A 16,949-nucleotide genomic window follows, 5' to 3' on the forward strand; every position below is an offset into this window, starting at 1 on the left:
CACCAATCTATGATCGCAAGCATATTCGATGGAATTTAAAAGACTAGATCAATCATATGGATCAACTACTTGAAACTTTCTGTTAGGTTATGATACATATGACAATTCATAAATCATGCGGAAAAACCATAAAGCCAGGAAAACATATTATTTACACATAATCATTTAGCATAGTTTAGATGCATACTCTTTGTTGCGTGCCTTCCCTAGCTGCGCCGAACCGAACAAGAACAAGTCTTTAGTACTCCAAGTGTCGTCCCTCCGTAGATAGTCCACAGCACGTCCGGATCCGCCTTAAGATTGACCAACTAGAATCGCCCTTAAGGTACTTAGAATTTTCGGCACTTTATAGGCAATTGTATGACTGAATTTTGCTCTCAAAAACTCACTTTGAATACTTGAATGCTCGATGTAAATATGTGACCCTAGGCGCCTATTTATAGAGTTATGGAAAAGGATTTGGAATCCTATTAGGATACTAATTTATTTAATTATAATCCTACTAGGACTCTAATTAAATAAACTAAATCTTTTAGGATTAGATTTAATCATATGACAAATCCCGTTAGATTTAGGATTCGAGTAGCACACAAACACACACGCACGCACAGCAGCCCACGAGGGGCGCCATGCGCGCGCGCGCAGCCCGCGAGCTCGCAGCCCACTGCCGCAAGCCCACACGCTGCCGTAGCCTTGGCGCGCGCTGGGCCTGCCTTGCGGTGGGCCTGGCGCAGCCTTGTCTGGTGTGTTTGTGGCGCGCTGGCTTGCTGGGCGATGGCCCGGCTTCGTGCTGGGCCTTCGTCTGGCAGGCCTCGTCCGATGCTAATTCGTACGATATGCTTCCAATTAATTTCCCGATTCCGGAATTCATTTCCGATACGAACAATATTCAATATTTCCGATTCCGGAATCAATTTCCGTTTCGAACAAATATTTAATATTTCTGTTTCCGGAATTATTTTCCGATTCCGATAATATTTTCGATTCTGACAATATTTCCGTTTCCGGCAATATTTCCGATTCCGGCAATATTTCCATTTCCGATAATATATCCGATACGTACCATGTTTCAGTTTCCGGCAACATCTACGACTTGGATAATATTTATATTTCCGATACGATCCATATTTCCGTTTCCGGCAATATCATCGTTTCCGGAGTATTCATTTCTTGCCTGTGACGATCTCAGCTCCCACTGAAACCAAGATCCGTCGATTCCGAATATCCATAGATGGAGTATTTAATGCCATTAAATACTTGATCCGTTTACGTACTATTTGTGTGACCCTACGGGTTCAGTCAAGAGTAAGCTGTGGATTAATATCATTAATTCCACTTGAACTGAAGCGGCCTCTAGCTAGGCATTCAGCTCACTTGATCTCACTGAATTATTAACTTGTTAATTAATACTGAACCGCATTTATTAGACTTAACATTGAATGCATACTTGGACCAAGGGCATTATTTCCTTCAGTCTCCCACTTGTCCTTAGGGACAAGTGTGCATTTCCTAATTCCTTTGTCGCTCGATGCTTGCTCTTGAACATAAGGTAAGAGTTGTCATCCTTATTATGTCCAGAGGTGTTCCTCGGTTTCAGAGTTCAACTGATCAAATAAACAGATAATCATAGCCTATGATTCATCCGAGCACGGCCATGCATTTCACAGTTTCTAGCTCTCCGAGTGGCCTTGTACAACTTTTAAGCATCTCATCCCGATTTATGGGAGGACAATCCCAATCTTGCGATCTTGAGATTAGACTTCGTTTGATAGGTGATTACCTGAGCGTTGCCTTTATAGCCTCCTTTTACGGTGCGACGGTTGGTCAACGTCAAAGCAACCAGTTCTCAAACAAGTAATCTCAAATCACTCAGGTATTGAGGATTTAGTGTCTAATAATTTTAATGAAATTTACTTATGACAAATTTTCATCTCTTACAGTAAAGTTTCATAGGTCTTGTCCGATACTAGTCTTCCCAAAGTAAGTATCTATGCAAATGATTATGACATTTCCATGTCCACATAGTTCAAGAAACAGAACTACTAGTCATCTTGCATTCTAATCGTCTAATGTTTTCTATGCGTCCAATTTTATAGAAAACTCCGATTAGGGACCATTTTCAACCTTTGACATTCAAGTTCACTTGATAGACATTTCTTAGTCACAGGACTGGTCCCGACAGTCTATCTTGAATATATATCGTCAAATTTGAAGGGACTCATCATTTAATACTAAACCAAGATTAAATGGAATATGAAAATACATTTCATATATGATAAATGTTCAACCCCATTGTTTTACAACCATGGGCCTCAAACCCATCTTTAAAACAGTTCATGGAATTCAAAGCTATGCTTGATTTCCAGTGCTACAACGTGAGTGTTGCTTCTCACTTGTTGCATAGGTTTAGTTATTATGCTTTGCCAATCTTAATATCCTTTTCATCGAATGATTTTCGAGATATGATGATAAGATCTTTTCGAGTTTGTTTATTATGTGATCTAGTCTTTCTTACTTTGATGGTGGTTTTACTCATTTTGCAATGTAGAACCATCAAGTTAGCAGACGTTTTTCTTGCTTCAAGAGTAGTTCTACGCATTTTTCAATGAAGAACCATCTAGCCAACAGATAGGTGATCTACCCAAGTTCAATGAAGAACTCTTTAATATAAACAACTCTATTTTATTGCTTCTTAGGCAATAATTTCTTTTACTTCAACTGTATAGGTTGCTAGTGATGCTTTGTTTGGATCTACTTATCCAAGCAGTTCACAGATATGTGGAAGACTCTCCAACTATATCTTAGAACATAGAAATTATTATTTTAATTTCCCACGCAACAACTCATGGTCTTCAATCCATGTTGCCATTTCAAAACACGATGCTCTTTAGCTCGTCCTTGTCAATGGTTAACTCCAAAGGGTCTTGCTTGATCCTTTGCCAGTGTTTATGCGTGTAGCATCAATATTTAGCATATCTTTATTTCCTTGAATCAAGATCTATTCCTATGTACCTTTTCAAGTACCATAAGTATTCTTGATCTCAATCTAGTTGATCTTCACTTAGATCAATAGAGATTGGTATATGTTCGTCATGCTAAAGTCATACGATACGTTTTTGGCGATCCTCATATTATATCATACATGATAAATTCTTTTGCAGAATAATTCCCAATTGAATTCTATTCATGTAACTTTAGCTCATTCAATTTCAGCAGATACTGAATCCAGCTAAATTCTTTTACATATAATATAGGTTAAGAATCTTACTTAGATCCTTTGATGTTTAACTTAGTAAATGCTTATACATAGTTCAAACATTCTTTACTTAGATTTATTCACATGGGTCGAATATCTCCAATGGAGTCTTTCGTGTTTGATTTAGTAAATGCCTTTACTAATCTGAAACAGTATTATAAGATCTTTGAAAATAGATCTTAATACCCATTATGTACTAAGTTTCGCCTTGGTCCGTCATTGATAAATAATCTCAAATCTAAGTCATTAGTATTTGAATGTTATTTCACAATAGAGAGATATGTGTGTGATACACATAGGACCAATTAAGTTTTATGTACTCCCACTAAACTTCTTATATATCTATAAGAATCATGTATATTTTATGAAACTAAAATGCTTATTAGCTTCACTTAAAATACAGTTCCAATTCCCAATTGCTTGCTTAAATCTGTACTTAGATTTTATAAACTAGCTTTTCTTTTCAAGCATTTATTTGGATCCACAAATCCTATGACATACCATGTACATAGTTTCTTCCAACATTTGACTGGGGAAGATGTTTTGTCATCCAATTGCCATATGTACCAATATGCAATCATTGCTTGAATTATAGACTTAAGCATTACGATTTTGCATGAGGTTTCAACACAATCCACATCGTGAATTTGCTTGTAACCTTTAGCAACTAATCTAGCTTTGTGTGTGAACACAATTTCATGTTTGATGGTTTTTATCCTTAAAACAAACTTTGCAACCAATAGGTGTGAAACTATTCTTGCAAATCAACAAAATTTCAATTTTGTCATCAAAACATTGAGTATGTTTTATAGCCTCTAACCATTTAAAACATTTGAGTCTATATATGGCCTCTAACCATTTTAGGGAATCTGGATTTCGTCATAGCTTTCTTACAAGTCACAAACTCATTAATCTACATGATAATAGTTTGACTGCAAGTTGTAGGTTTCTTCACTATCTAATAGAAGAATTGCATAGTTTCAGTGACCTGAACTCCATGTTTCTTCGCTATCTAATAGAAGAATCTCATAGTTTCAGTGACTTGAACTCTATGCCTACAAGGGTATAGAACATCAAACAACAGAATATCAATAGCCACTAAAAGTCCTTTGAATATTCTGTTCTCCTTGAAGCACTTGTAAAGTCTTCTAAGAGATGTCTATTCTTTAAAAGCCACTTCTAAAGTCCTTAAAGAATACGTGTTCGGATTTTCTAAAGAACTTCGAAAAGCCTCCGGAATGTCCGTTTATGTTTGTTGTTCGCCTCGAAGACTTTCGAGGTCTATTTTCTCCCACTTGTAATTTTGGAAACGAATCCCAAAAGGACATTATTTCGAGCAAACAAACATTATGTTCTTAAAAATTCGTGGTAGAAACAATACCCTTGTGTCTCATTTGAATAAATCACAATGAAACATATATCTATACTTGGGCCTTAGTTTGTCGAATGACAAACACTAAGCTCCCACTGAGTTTTGCAACTCTCTAGATATATTTTATGAAAAGTTATTCTGAAAATTACTTTTCAATAGCTTTGACGAATTTGGTTTAGTTTGGTGGTAGTTGAGCATTTTGTTTTAGAAATTATAGGAAAAGTCTTTATGATTCTTCATTGATCGAATCAAGTACTAATTGACTTCGATCATTCCAACGTAGATATGCCATATCTTATGGAGTTAGATTGTGAAATTACAACACACAATCATTGATGATCATATTTGGTCTCAAGTAATCATCAACATGATCTAACCTAGATCTTTATGATTTCTTGCCAAGTGGATTTTATACTTCTGAATCTTTGAACTAGCCAAACAGATTCATCTTTATGTCACATTTGAGTAAATAAAACTATATTCACTTAAATCCATGTGAAATAATAAAGTCATAAAATCTTTCTTTAGCTTTGAACTCTATTGTCTAGGCGTTCTAACAATAGTTCATATCTTTTGTTACTTTCAACAAGTAAGACTAGTTGTCTTAAATTGATCTAGAAATCAATGAACTTTCAAAAGTCCATCAAAATAAAGCTTTTGAATGTTAACTTGTTGATATGGTCTAAGTAACAATGCCAAAGATTAGTGGAACTCTAATCAAGGGGTTGATTTGAACCTAGTAAAGTTCTTTAAAGAGTTGTTTGTTTTAATCAAGTATATTGACTCAACCCGTAAATGACCATTTTATTCAAATAAAAAAACAAACAAACATTGTTTTTGTTCTTCTGAATGTGAGTCATTCTGTGTTTGAAGCAGAAATTTAGGTATGCTGATTATGGAACAAAATTGCCATTAAGTTCCAGCCTTGAAAGGACTTAAAACAAACTAGATGACCCTACAACTAATGTAGCATTGCCATGCTTCATTTCCCACTTGTAGGTCATTAGTGTAGCCTAGCTTCCATTGTTTGAGTTATTACCGAAGTAAGAACCTCAAGCGGTATATGATACCAAGGAAGTTTGATTGCTAGGTCACTTCTCTTTAAACATAAACTTATAGGTAGAAACGGAATCGTAAATTCCTTTCATTTATTCCTTGTTTTCCTATTTCTTGTACCCTTTCTTATAGTCTTAAGAATTGAATTCTATAGTGTTGAATTTTATACTTTGTTAGACATGTCCGATGTCATTCCAACAGAGTTCTTACCATTTTATTTATGTTGAATATTCTGTTTCAACTAGATGATCTTACCAGAAGCTTCTAAAGTTCTCTAAGCATCAATCTATTCGAATGTCTAGGGACTAGACTCATTCGAGAATTAAATGGACAAAGATATTAGGTTGTTAACCATTGGTAAAGCTGAGCGTTTAAACTCAATGCTTTGTGATCTCAAAACTACATTGTAATTTGAATTCACAAGCACCAATTGGTTTGCCATTCGATTTTGATATTAGAAAACAACCATAAAGTCGCTAAAAGAAACGTACAATTGAAATTGCTCATTTTCTCTCATTTCCGTGAATCGTTCTTGAATTCACTACCAATCGAGGAAATTTACTGTTACCTTTCTAAAAGGATTTATTGCAGTGCAAGATATTTAATTATAAACAATAATTAAAACATACATTGAAGCATGCAAAGTCTAAACATTTATCATGAATAATAACTTGAAAATTGAAGCAATCATGCAATTCAAACAAGTTATTAGCATTTTATTCGAATTTATTGTTCCGGCAGGTGTGAATAAAATGATTCCAAGACCCTAAAATCATTGAAGAATTAAGCACAGTTTGTCGACTTAATCCTAAAACATCTTAGGTAAGCAAAAGCCTTTTGCTAATAGTCTAGAAACTATTCTTGGTTGATAGGTACGTCTAAGAACTTATTAGGTAAACCTATCGATTTTTCCACGACATAAAAGGACTCCTTACTTATATCGTTGAGTTTCACCAAAACTAACATGTACTCACAATTATTTGTGTACCTTGCCCCTTTAGGACCAATAAGTAACACCTCGCTGAGCGAAAACTATTACTAGATTGATGTAAAGGATATCCAAGCAAGTGTATATTTTGGCATGGCACCTTTTAACTCAATTTTTAAGTTTGGAACTTAAGGCTCTTACTATGTTGGTTAGATTTTAAGTGAACTAAAATCCTTAATCATGCAACATAATCAAGCCGCAATCTCATGCATAATTAAGACATATTTAAAGCAATAAATAACTTAAAGCATGCATAAGATAAATGTGATCTAGTATGGCCCGACTTCATCTTGAAGCTTCAACTTCAAAGTCCGTCTCGAAAATCTGCGTGGGAGGCACCATTTTCTTCAAATAGGATAAGCTATAATTAAAACTAATTACAACTATTTGATGGTACGCAGACCATATTTGAATTGAAAAACAACTTTGGCACTTTAGACCAATTACATTCAAATTAATGGTACGCAGACCATATTTTCTATCCTATTTGGGCCATACTAGTCACTTCATAACCTGCAAAACAGTACATATACAATATATACCATTCACCCATTCATTATCATGAATGGCCCACATAGCTGGTTAGTAGAACACATTATGCATCACATAAACATTTGCAGCAATTAATCAAGGGCACCAATAATCTACAAATTATTCAGTCCTTATTAATTCTAATCAAGTTGTTTTAACCTTAAGGATTTGTAGACCTAATCAAGAGTTTATGACTAAAAAGGGCTCCCACTTAAACCAATAAATTCATATGCTTTACTAATTTTAAACATAAAAATGTATTTCTAGTCTAACCGGAAACATACAAATTTAATTAAAATTTAAAGCTCATATAAATTTATAATTGAATCCATAAATTTAATTTAATTTCAGTCGTATTTAAATTAATTCATGATTTTAATTTTAGTAAAATAATTAGAATAAATAAAATTTATTATAATTACAATATTCAAAATTAAAATCCAAGAAAATAATTTAAATTATTAATTTTAAAATTAATTAAAATTACGTAAACTGAAAATTTCAAATTAAAATTTCAAAACGATCTAATCGCAACGCAACAATCCCACGCAACGCACGCCCATGGGCCACACGCACACAGCCATCGCTGGCCATGTGCGCGCAGCCCATGCGCTGCCTCGCATCGCTGCTGCTCACCATCGCAAGGCATCACACATGGTGCTCGCTGCGCGCGCCAGCGCTCGACGTGAAGGAAATAATGCCCTTGGTCCAAGTATGCATTCTATGTTAAGTCTAATAAATGCGGTTCAGTATTAATTAACAAGTTAATAATTCAGTGAGATCAAGTGAGCTGAATGCCTAGCTAGAGGCCGCTTCAGTTCAAGTGGAATTAATGATATTAATCCACAGCTTACTCTTGACTGAACCCGTAGGGTCACACAAATAGTACGTAAACGGATCAAGTATTTAATGGCATTAAATACTCCATCTATGGATATTCGGAATCGACGGATCTTGGTTTCAGTGGGAGCTGAGATCGTCACAAGCAAGAAATGAATACTCCGGAAACGATGATATTGCCGGAAACGGAAATATGGATCGTATCGGAAATATAAATATTATCCAAGTCGTAGATATTGCCGGAAACGAAAACATGGTATGTATCGGAAAATATTATCGGAAATGGAAATATTGCCGGAATCGGAAATATTGCCGGAAACGGAAATATTGTCAGAATCGGAAATATTATCGGAATCGGAAAATAATTCCGGAAACGGAAATATTAAATATTTGTTCGAAACGGAAATTAATTCCGGAATCGAAAATATTAAATATTGTTCGTATCGGAAATATATTCCGGAATCGGGAAATTAATCGGAAGCGTATCGTACGAATAAGCATCGGACGAGGCCTGCCGGACGAGGGCCCAGCACGAAGCCAGGCCATCGCCCAGCAAGCCAAGCGCGCCACACGAACAGCCAAGGCCACGCCAGGCCCAGCGCAAGGCCAGGCCCAGCAGGCCGTGGCAGCACGCACAGCGCGCGCAGCGCGCGCAGCTACGAGCAGTGGGCTGCGAGCATTGCTGCAGCTCGCGTGGGCTTGTAGCTCGCGTGGGCCGTGCGGCCGTGTGGGCTGTGCGCGGGCATGGCCTGCACGCTTGCGGGTCATGCTCGCGTAAGTGTTTGTGTTCGCATACGAAACCTAAAACGTGCAGAGTTCGGTTAATGATTAAATTCCTAATTCTATTTGATAAATTAATTAAATAAGAGTTTTATTATAATTCTAATTTAATTAATTCGTATCCTAATAGGATTCCAATTCTCTTTCCATGCCCCTATAAATATGTGGCCTGGGTTCACAATTTATAACGAGTTTTCAAGTATTCAAAGTGAGTTTTTGAGGGAAAAATTCAGTCACACATCTTGCTCAAAAGATCCGAAAATTCTAGTACCTTAAGGGCGATTCTAGTTGGTCAATCTTAAGGCGGATCCGGACGTGCTGTGGACTATCTACGGAGGGACGACACTTGGAGTCCTAAAGACTTGTTCTTGTTCGGTTCGGGCGCAGCTAGGGAAGGCACGCAACAAAGAGTATGCATCTAAATTATGCTATATGATTATGTGTAAATAATATGTATTCCTGGGTTAATGGTTGTTTCCGCATGATTTATGTAATATCATATGTATCATAACCTAACAGTGGTATCACGAGCTCCTTATTATTTTCATAATCTAAATTGCATGAACATGGTTAAATATTACAAATTTGCAAGAATTAAAAGGGGTGATTAATTTTCGTAATTGTTAATTAATTGCAAATTGCGTTTATTTAATTATACGTACGCAGTTTTTCGGCAGTTTCTTCGTTACTCATCCAAATCGAGTGATTTTTGTGTCAATTCCGCATGTAAAAGACATTCTAAAATTTTGACGCCTAACTATGACTTTTCGAAGGTTTTAGTTTTTCGAATGCAAAATTTCGTAAATTTAAGATGTTAAATTAAATATTTGCGATTCTTGTTGATAAATCTTGAATTTTTGATTGACCTACTGTATATGTTTAACAAGTTTGAATGCCTAGCCTTGTTAATTATGCAATCTAATTTGTAATTATGATTAATTTGTTGAAAATTAGAATAATTTAAAATTAATTTGATTTTCATAATTAATTATAATTTAATTAGAAACCTATGATTAAAAACCACCATAAAAATTGTAAATTTATGATAAATTTTAAATTTTTATGACCTAGACTTGAATCCATGTAAATCGGAAATCAATTGAGTAATAAATTTTCGATTTTTTCGCCCTAAAATTATGAAATTAATATTATTTATTAATTTGTCATTAATTTTAAATATAAATTTTAAATTTTTATGCGATTCGTTCATATAACTTGCACGCACAAAGCAATGGACGCTTCGTGTTACCCTTAAGGGGTGTTGTATAGTGCGGGCATGCGACGACGAGCAAGGGAGCTCGTCGCCCGTGCGGCACGAATGCAATGAGCAAGGCATGGTGCACGAGCACAAGGCAGCAGCCCTGCCTTGTGTCGTGGGCCACGAGCTATGAACAAATGGGCATGGGCGAAAGGCAAGCCAAGGCAGTCGCGTGTGGGCAGCAAGCGAGCTGCGCCACAACGCGTACTGCCTCGCGCAAGGGCGCGCAGCGAGCGCGCAGCGAGCGCAAGCTCGCGTGCCACGAGCGCTAGCGTTGATCGCGCGCACAGCGAGCGATGTCGCGCGCACAGCGAGCGATGTCGCGCGCACAGCGAGCGATGTCGCGCGCACAGCGAGCGATGTCGCGCGCACAGCGAGCAAAGGCTCGCGCGCACAGCGAGCGATGTCGCGCGCACAGCGAGCGATGTCGCGCGCACAGCGAGCAATGGCTCGCGCGCGCAGCGAGCACCACAGCGTGCGATGGCTTGCGATGGAAGATGCAGCAGCTATGCGACGAGCGCATGGGCTGCGCGCACATGGCCAGCAATGGCTGTGTGCGTGCGGCCCATGGGCGTGCAATGCGTAGGGTGTTTGCGTTGCGATTAAATCGTTTTGAATGTTTAATTTGAAATTTTTCAGTTTACGTAATTTTAATTAATTTTAAAATTAATAATTTAAATTATTTTCTTGGATTTTAATTTTGAATATTGTAATTATAATAAATTTTATTTATTCTAATTATTTTACTAAAATTAAAATCATGAATTAATTTAAATACGACTGAAATTAAATTAAACTTTGTGGATTCAATTATAAATTTATATGAGCTTTAAATTTTAATTAAATTTGTATGTTTCCGGTTAGACTTGAAATACATTTTTATGTTTAAAATTAGTAAAGCATATGAATTTATTGGTTTAAGTGGGACCCCTTTTAGTCATAAACTCTTGATTAGGTCTACAAATCCTTAAGGTTAAAACAACTTGATTAGAATTAATAAGGACTAAATAATTGGTAGATTATTGGTGCCCTTGATTAATTGCTGCAAATGTTTACGTGATGCATAATGTGTTTTACTAACCAGCTATGTGGGCCATTCATGATAATGAATGGGTGAATGGTATATATTGTATATGTACTGTTTTGCAGGTTATGAAGTGACTAGTATGGCCCAAATAGGATAGAAAATATGGTCTGCGTACCATTAATTTGAATGTAATTGGTCTAAAGTACCAAAGTTATTTTTCAATTCAAATATGGTCTGCGTACCATCAAATAGTTGTAATTAGTTATAGCTTATCCTATTTGAAGAAAATGGTGCCTCCCACGGAGATTTTCAAGACAGACTTTGAAGTCAAAGCTTCAAGATGAAGTCGGGCCATACTAGATCACATTTATCTTATGCATGTTTTAAGTTATTTATTGCTTTTAAATATGTCTTAAAATGCATGAGATCAAAAGCTTGATTATGTTGCATGATTAAAGATTTTAGTTCACTTAAAATCTAACCAACATAGTAAGAGCCTTAAGTTCCAAACTTAAAAATTGAGTTAAAAGGTGCCATGCCAAAATATACACTTGCTTGGATATCCTTTACATCAATCTAGTAATAGTTTTCGCTCAGCGAGGTGTTACTTATTGGTCCTAAAGGGGCAAGGTACACAAATAATTGTGAGTACATGTTAGTTTTGGTGAAACTCAATGATATAAGTAAGGAGTCCTTTGATGTCGTGGCAAAATCGATAGGTTTACCTAATAAGTTCTTAGACGTACCTATCAACCAAGAATAGTTTCTAGACTATAAGCAAAAGGCTTTTGCTTACCTAAGATGTTTTAGGATTAAGTCGACAAACTGTGCTTAGTTCTTCAATGATTTTAGGATCTTGGAATCATTTTATTCACACCTGCCGGAACAATAAATTCGAATAAAATGCTAATAACTTGTTGAAATTGCATGATTGCTTTAATTTTCAAGTTATTACTCATGATAAATGTTTAGACTTTGCATGCTTCAATGTATGTTTTAATTATTGTTTATAATTAAATATCTTGCACTGCAATAAATCCTTTTAGAAAGGTAACAGTAAATTTCCTCGATTAGTAGTGAATCCAAGAACGATTCACGGAAATGAGAGAAAGTGAGCAATTTAAAATGTACGTTTCTTATAGCGACTTTTATGGTTGTTTTCGAACATCAAAGTCGAATGGCAAACCAATTGGTGCTTGTGAATTCAAAATACAATGTAGTTTTGAGATCATAAAGCATTGAGCTTAAAACGCTCAGCTTTACCAATGGTTAACAACCTAATATCTTTGTCCATTTAATTCTCGAATGAGTCTAGTCCCTAGACATTCGAATAGATCGATGCTTAGAGAACTTTAGAATCTTCTGGTAAGATCATCTAGTTGAAACAGAATGTTCAACATAATGGTAAAGAACCTTGTTGGGGTGACATTGGACATGTCTAACAAAGTATAAAAGTCAACACTAAAGAATTCAATTCTTAAGACTATAAGAAAGGGTACAAGAAATAGGAAAACGAGGAACAAATGAAAGGAATTTATAATTCCGTTTCTACCTATAAATTTATGTTTAAAGAGAAGTGACCTAGGAATCAAACTTCCTTGGTATCATATACCGCTTGAGGTTCTTACTTCGGTAATAACTCAAACAATGGAAGCTAGGATACACTAATGACCTACAAGTGGGAAAAGAAGCATGGCAATGCTACATTAGTTGTAGGGTCATCTAGTTTGTTTTAAGTCCTTTCAAAGGCTGGAACTTAATGGCTATTTTGTTCCATAATCAACATACCTAAATTTCTGTTTTCAAACACAGAAAGACTCACATTCAAGAAAAACAAAAACAATGTTTGTTTGTTTATTTGAATGAAATGGTCAATTACAGATTGAGTCAATATGCTTGATTAAAACAAACAACTCTTTAAAGAACTTTACTAGGTTCAAATCAACTTCTTGAGTTGAGTTCCACTAATCTTTGGCATTGTTGCTTAGACCATATCAACAAGTTAACATTCAAAAGCTCTATTTTAATGGACTTTTGAAAGTTGGTTGATTTCTAGATCAACTTAAGACAAGGTAGTCTTACTTGTTGAAAGTAACAAAGAATATGAACTATTGTTAGAACGCCTAGACGATAGAGTTCAAAGCTAAAGAAAGGTTTTATGACTTTATTATTTCACATGGATTTGAGTGAATATAGTTTTATTTACTCAAATGTGATATAAGTTGAATCTGTTTGGCTAGTTCAAAGATTCGAAGTATAAAATCCACTTGGTAAGAAATCATAAAGATCTAGGTTAGATCATGTTGATGATTACTTGAGACCAAATATGATCATCAATGATTGTGTGGTGTAATTTCACAATCTAGGTCCATAAGATATGGCTTATCTTAGTTGGAATAATCGAAGTCAATTAGTACTTGATTCGATTAATGATGAATCATAAAGACTTTTCCTATAATTTCTAAAACAAAATGCTCAACTACCACCAAACTAAACCAAATTCGTCAAAGCTATTGAAAAGTAATGTCAGAATAACTTTTCATAAAATATATCTAGAGAGTTGCAAAACTCAGTGGGAGCTTAGTGTTTGTCATTCGACAAACTAAGGCCCAAGTATAGATATATGTTTCATTGTGATTTATTCAAATGAGACACAAGGGTATTGTTTCTACCACGAATTTTTGAGAACATAATGTTTGTTTGCTCGAAATAATGTCCTTTTGGAGATTCGTTTCCAAAATGACAAGTGGGAGAAAATAGACCTCGAAAGTCTTCGAGGCAAACAACAAACATAAACGGACATTCCGGAGGCTTTTCGAAGTGCTTCAGAAAATCCGAACTTATTCTATAAGGACTTTACAAGTGGCTTTAAAGAATAGACATCTCTTAGAAGACTTTACAAGTGCTTCAAGGAGAACAGAATATTCAAAGGACTTTTAAGTGGCTATTGATATCCTATTGTTTGATGTTCTATACCCTTGTAGGCATAGAGTTCAAGTCACTGAAACTATGAGATTCTTCTATTAGATAGTGAAGAAACATAGAGATCAGGTCAATGAAACTATGAGATTCTTCTATTAAATAGTGAAGAAACCTACAACTTGCAGTCAAACTATTATCATGTAGATTAATGAGTTTGTGACTTGTAAGAAAGCTATGACGAAACCCAGATTCCCTAAAATGGATAGAGGCCATATATAGACTCAAATGTTTTAAATGGTTAGAGGCCATAAAACATACTCAATGTTTTGATGACAAAATTGAAATTTTGTTGATTTGCAAGAATAGTTTCACACCTATTGGTTGCAAGTTTGTTTTAAGGATAAAAACCATCAAACATGGAATTGTGTTCACACACAAAGCTAGATTAGTTGCTAAATGTTACAAGCAAATTCATGGCATGGATTGTGTTGAAACCTCATGCAAAATCGTAATGCTTAAGTCTATAATTCAAGCAATGATTGCATATTGGTACATATGGCAATTGGATGACAAAACGTATTCCTCAATCAAATGTTGGAATATAATATGTACATGGTATGTCATAGAATTTGTGGATCCAAATAAATGCTTGAAAAGGAAAGCTAGCTTATAAAATCTAAGTACAGATTTAAGCAAGCAATTGGGGATTGGAATTATATTTTAATGAAGCTAATAAGTATTTTAGTTTCATAAAATATACATGATTCTTATAGATATATAAGAAGTTTAGTGGGAGTACATAAAAACTTAATTGGTCCTATGTGTATCACACACATATCTCTCTATTGTAAAATAACATTCAAATGCTAATGACTTAGATTTGAGATTATTCATCAATGATGGACCATGGCGAAACTTAGTACATACTGGGTATTAAGATCTATTTACAAAGATCTTATGATATTGTTTTGGATTAAGTAATGGCATTTACTAAATCAAACACGAAAGTCTCCATTGGAGATATTCGACCCATGTGAATAAATCTAAGTAAAGGATGTTTGAACTATGTATAAGCATTTACTAAGTTAAAACATCAAAGGATCTAAGTGAGATTCTTAACCTATATTATATGTCAAAGAATTTAGCTGGATTCAGTATCTACTGAAATTGAATGAGCTAAAGTTACATGAATAGAATTCAATTGGGAATTATTCTGCAAAAGAATTTATCATGTATGATATAATATGAGGATCGCCAAAAATGTATCGTATGACTTTAGGCATGACGAACATATACCAATCTCTATTGATCTAAGTGAAGATCAACTAGATTGAGATCAAGAATACTTATGGTACTTGAAAAGGTACATAGGAATAGTTCTTGATTCAAGGAAATAAAGATATGCTAAATATTGATGCTACACGCATAAACACTAGCAAAGGATCAAGCAAGATTCCCTTGGAGTTAACCATTGATAAGGACGAGCTATAGAGCATCGTGTTTTGAAATGGCAACATGGGTTGGAGACCATGAGTTGTTGCGTGGGAAATTAAAATATTAATTTCTATGTTCTAAGATACAGCTGGAAAGTCTTCCACATGTCTGTGAACTGCTTGGATAAGTAAATCCAAACAAAGCATCACTAGCAACCTAAACAGTTGAAGTAAAAGTACTTATTGCCTAAGAAGCAATAAAACAGGGTTGTTTGTTTATGTTAAAGATTTCTTCACTGAACTTGGATGGATCATATGTCTACTGACTTGATGGTTCTTCATTGCAAGATGCATAGAACTACTCTTGTAGCTAGAAGGAATAGATCACAAAACAAACACACTCAAAAGATCTTATCATCATATCTCGAAGAACATTCGATGGAAAGATATTAAGATTGGCAAAGCATGATAACTAAACCTATGCAACAAGTGAGAAGCAACACTCACGTTGTAGCACTGGAAATCAAGCATAGCTTTGAATTCCATGAACTGTTTTAAAGATGGGTTTGAGGCCCATGGTTGTAAAACATTGGGGTTGAACATTTATCATATATGAAATATATTTTCATATTCCATTTAATCTTGGTTTAGTATTAAATGATGAGTCCCTTCAAATTTGACGATATATATTCAAGATAGACTGCCAGGACCAGTCCTGTGACTAAGAAATGTCTATCAAGTGAACTTGAAAGTCAAAGGTTGAAAATGGTCCCTAGTCGGAGTTTTCTATAAAATTGGACGCATAGAAACCGTTAGACGATTAGAATGCAAGATGACTAGTAGTTCTGTTTCTTGAACTATGTGGACATGGCAATGTCATAATCATTTGCGTAGATACTTACTTTGGGAAGACTAGTATCGGACAAGACCTATAAAACTTTACTGTAAGAGATGAAAGTCTGTCATAAGTAAATTCATTAAATTATTAAACACTAAATCCTCAATACCTGAGTGATTTGAGATTACTTGTATGAGAACTGGTTGCTTTGACGTTGACCAACCGTCGCACCGTAAAAGGAGGCTATAAAGGCAACGCTCAGGTAATCACCTATCAAACGAAGTCTAATCTCAAGATCGCAAGATTGGGATTGTCCTCCCATAAATCGGGATGAGATGCTTAAAAGTTGTACAAGGCCACTCGGAGAGCTAGAAACTGTGAAATGCATGGCCGTGCTCGGATGAATCATAGGCTATGATTATCTGTTTATTTGATCAGTTGAACTCTGAAACCGAGGAACACCTCTGGACATAATAAGGATGACAACTCTTACCTTATGTTCAAGAGCAAGCATCGAGCGACAAAGGAATTAGGAAATGCACACTTGTCCCTAAGGACAAGTGGGAGACTGAAGGAAATAATGCCCTTGGTCCAAGTATGCATTCTATGTTAAGTCTAATAAATGCGGTTCAGTATTAATTAACAAGT

The sequence above is a fragment of the Spinacia oleracea genome, chromosome 6, assembly GCF_020520425.1.
Source record: "Spinacia oleracea cultivar Varoflay chromosome 6, BTI_SOV_V1, whole genome shotgun sequence".
Taxonomy (NCBI): domain Eukaryota; kingdom Viridiplantae; phylum Streptophyta; class Magnoliopsida; order Caryophyllales; family Amaranthaceae; genus Spinacia; species Spinacia oleracea.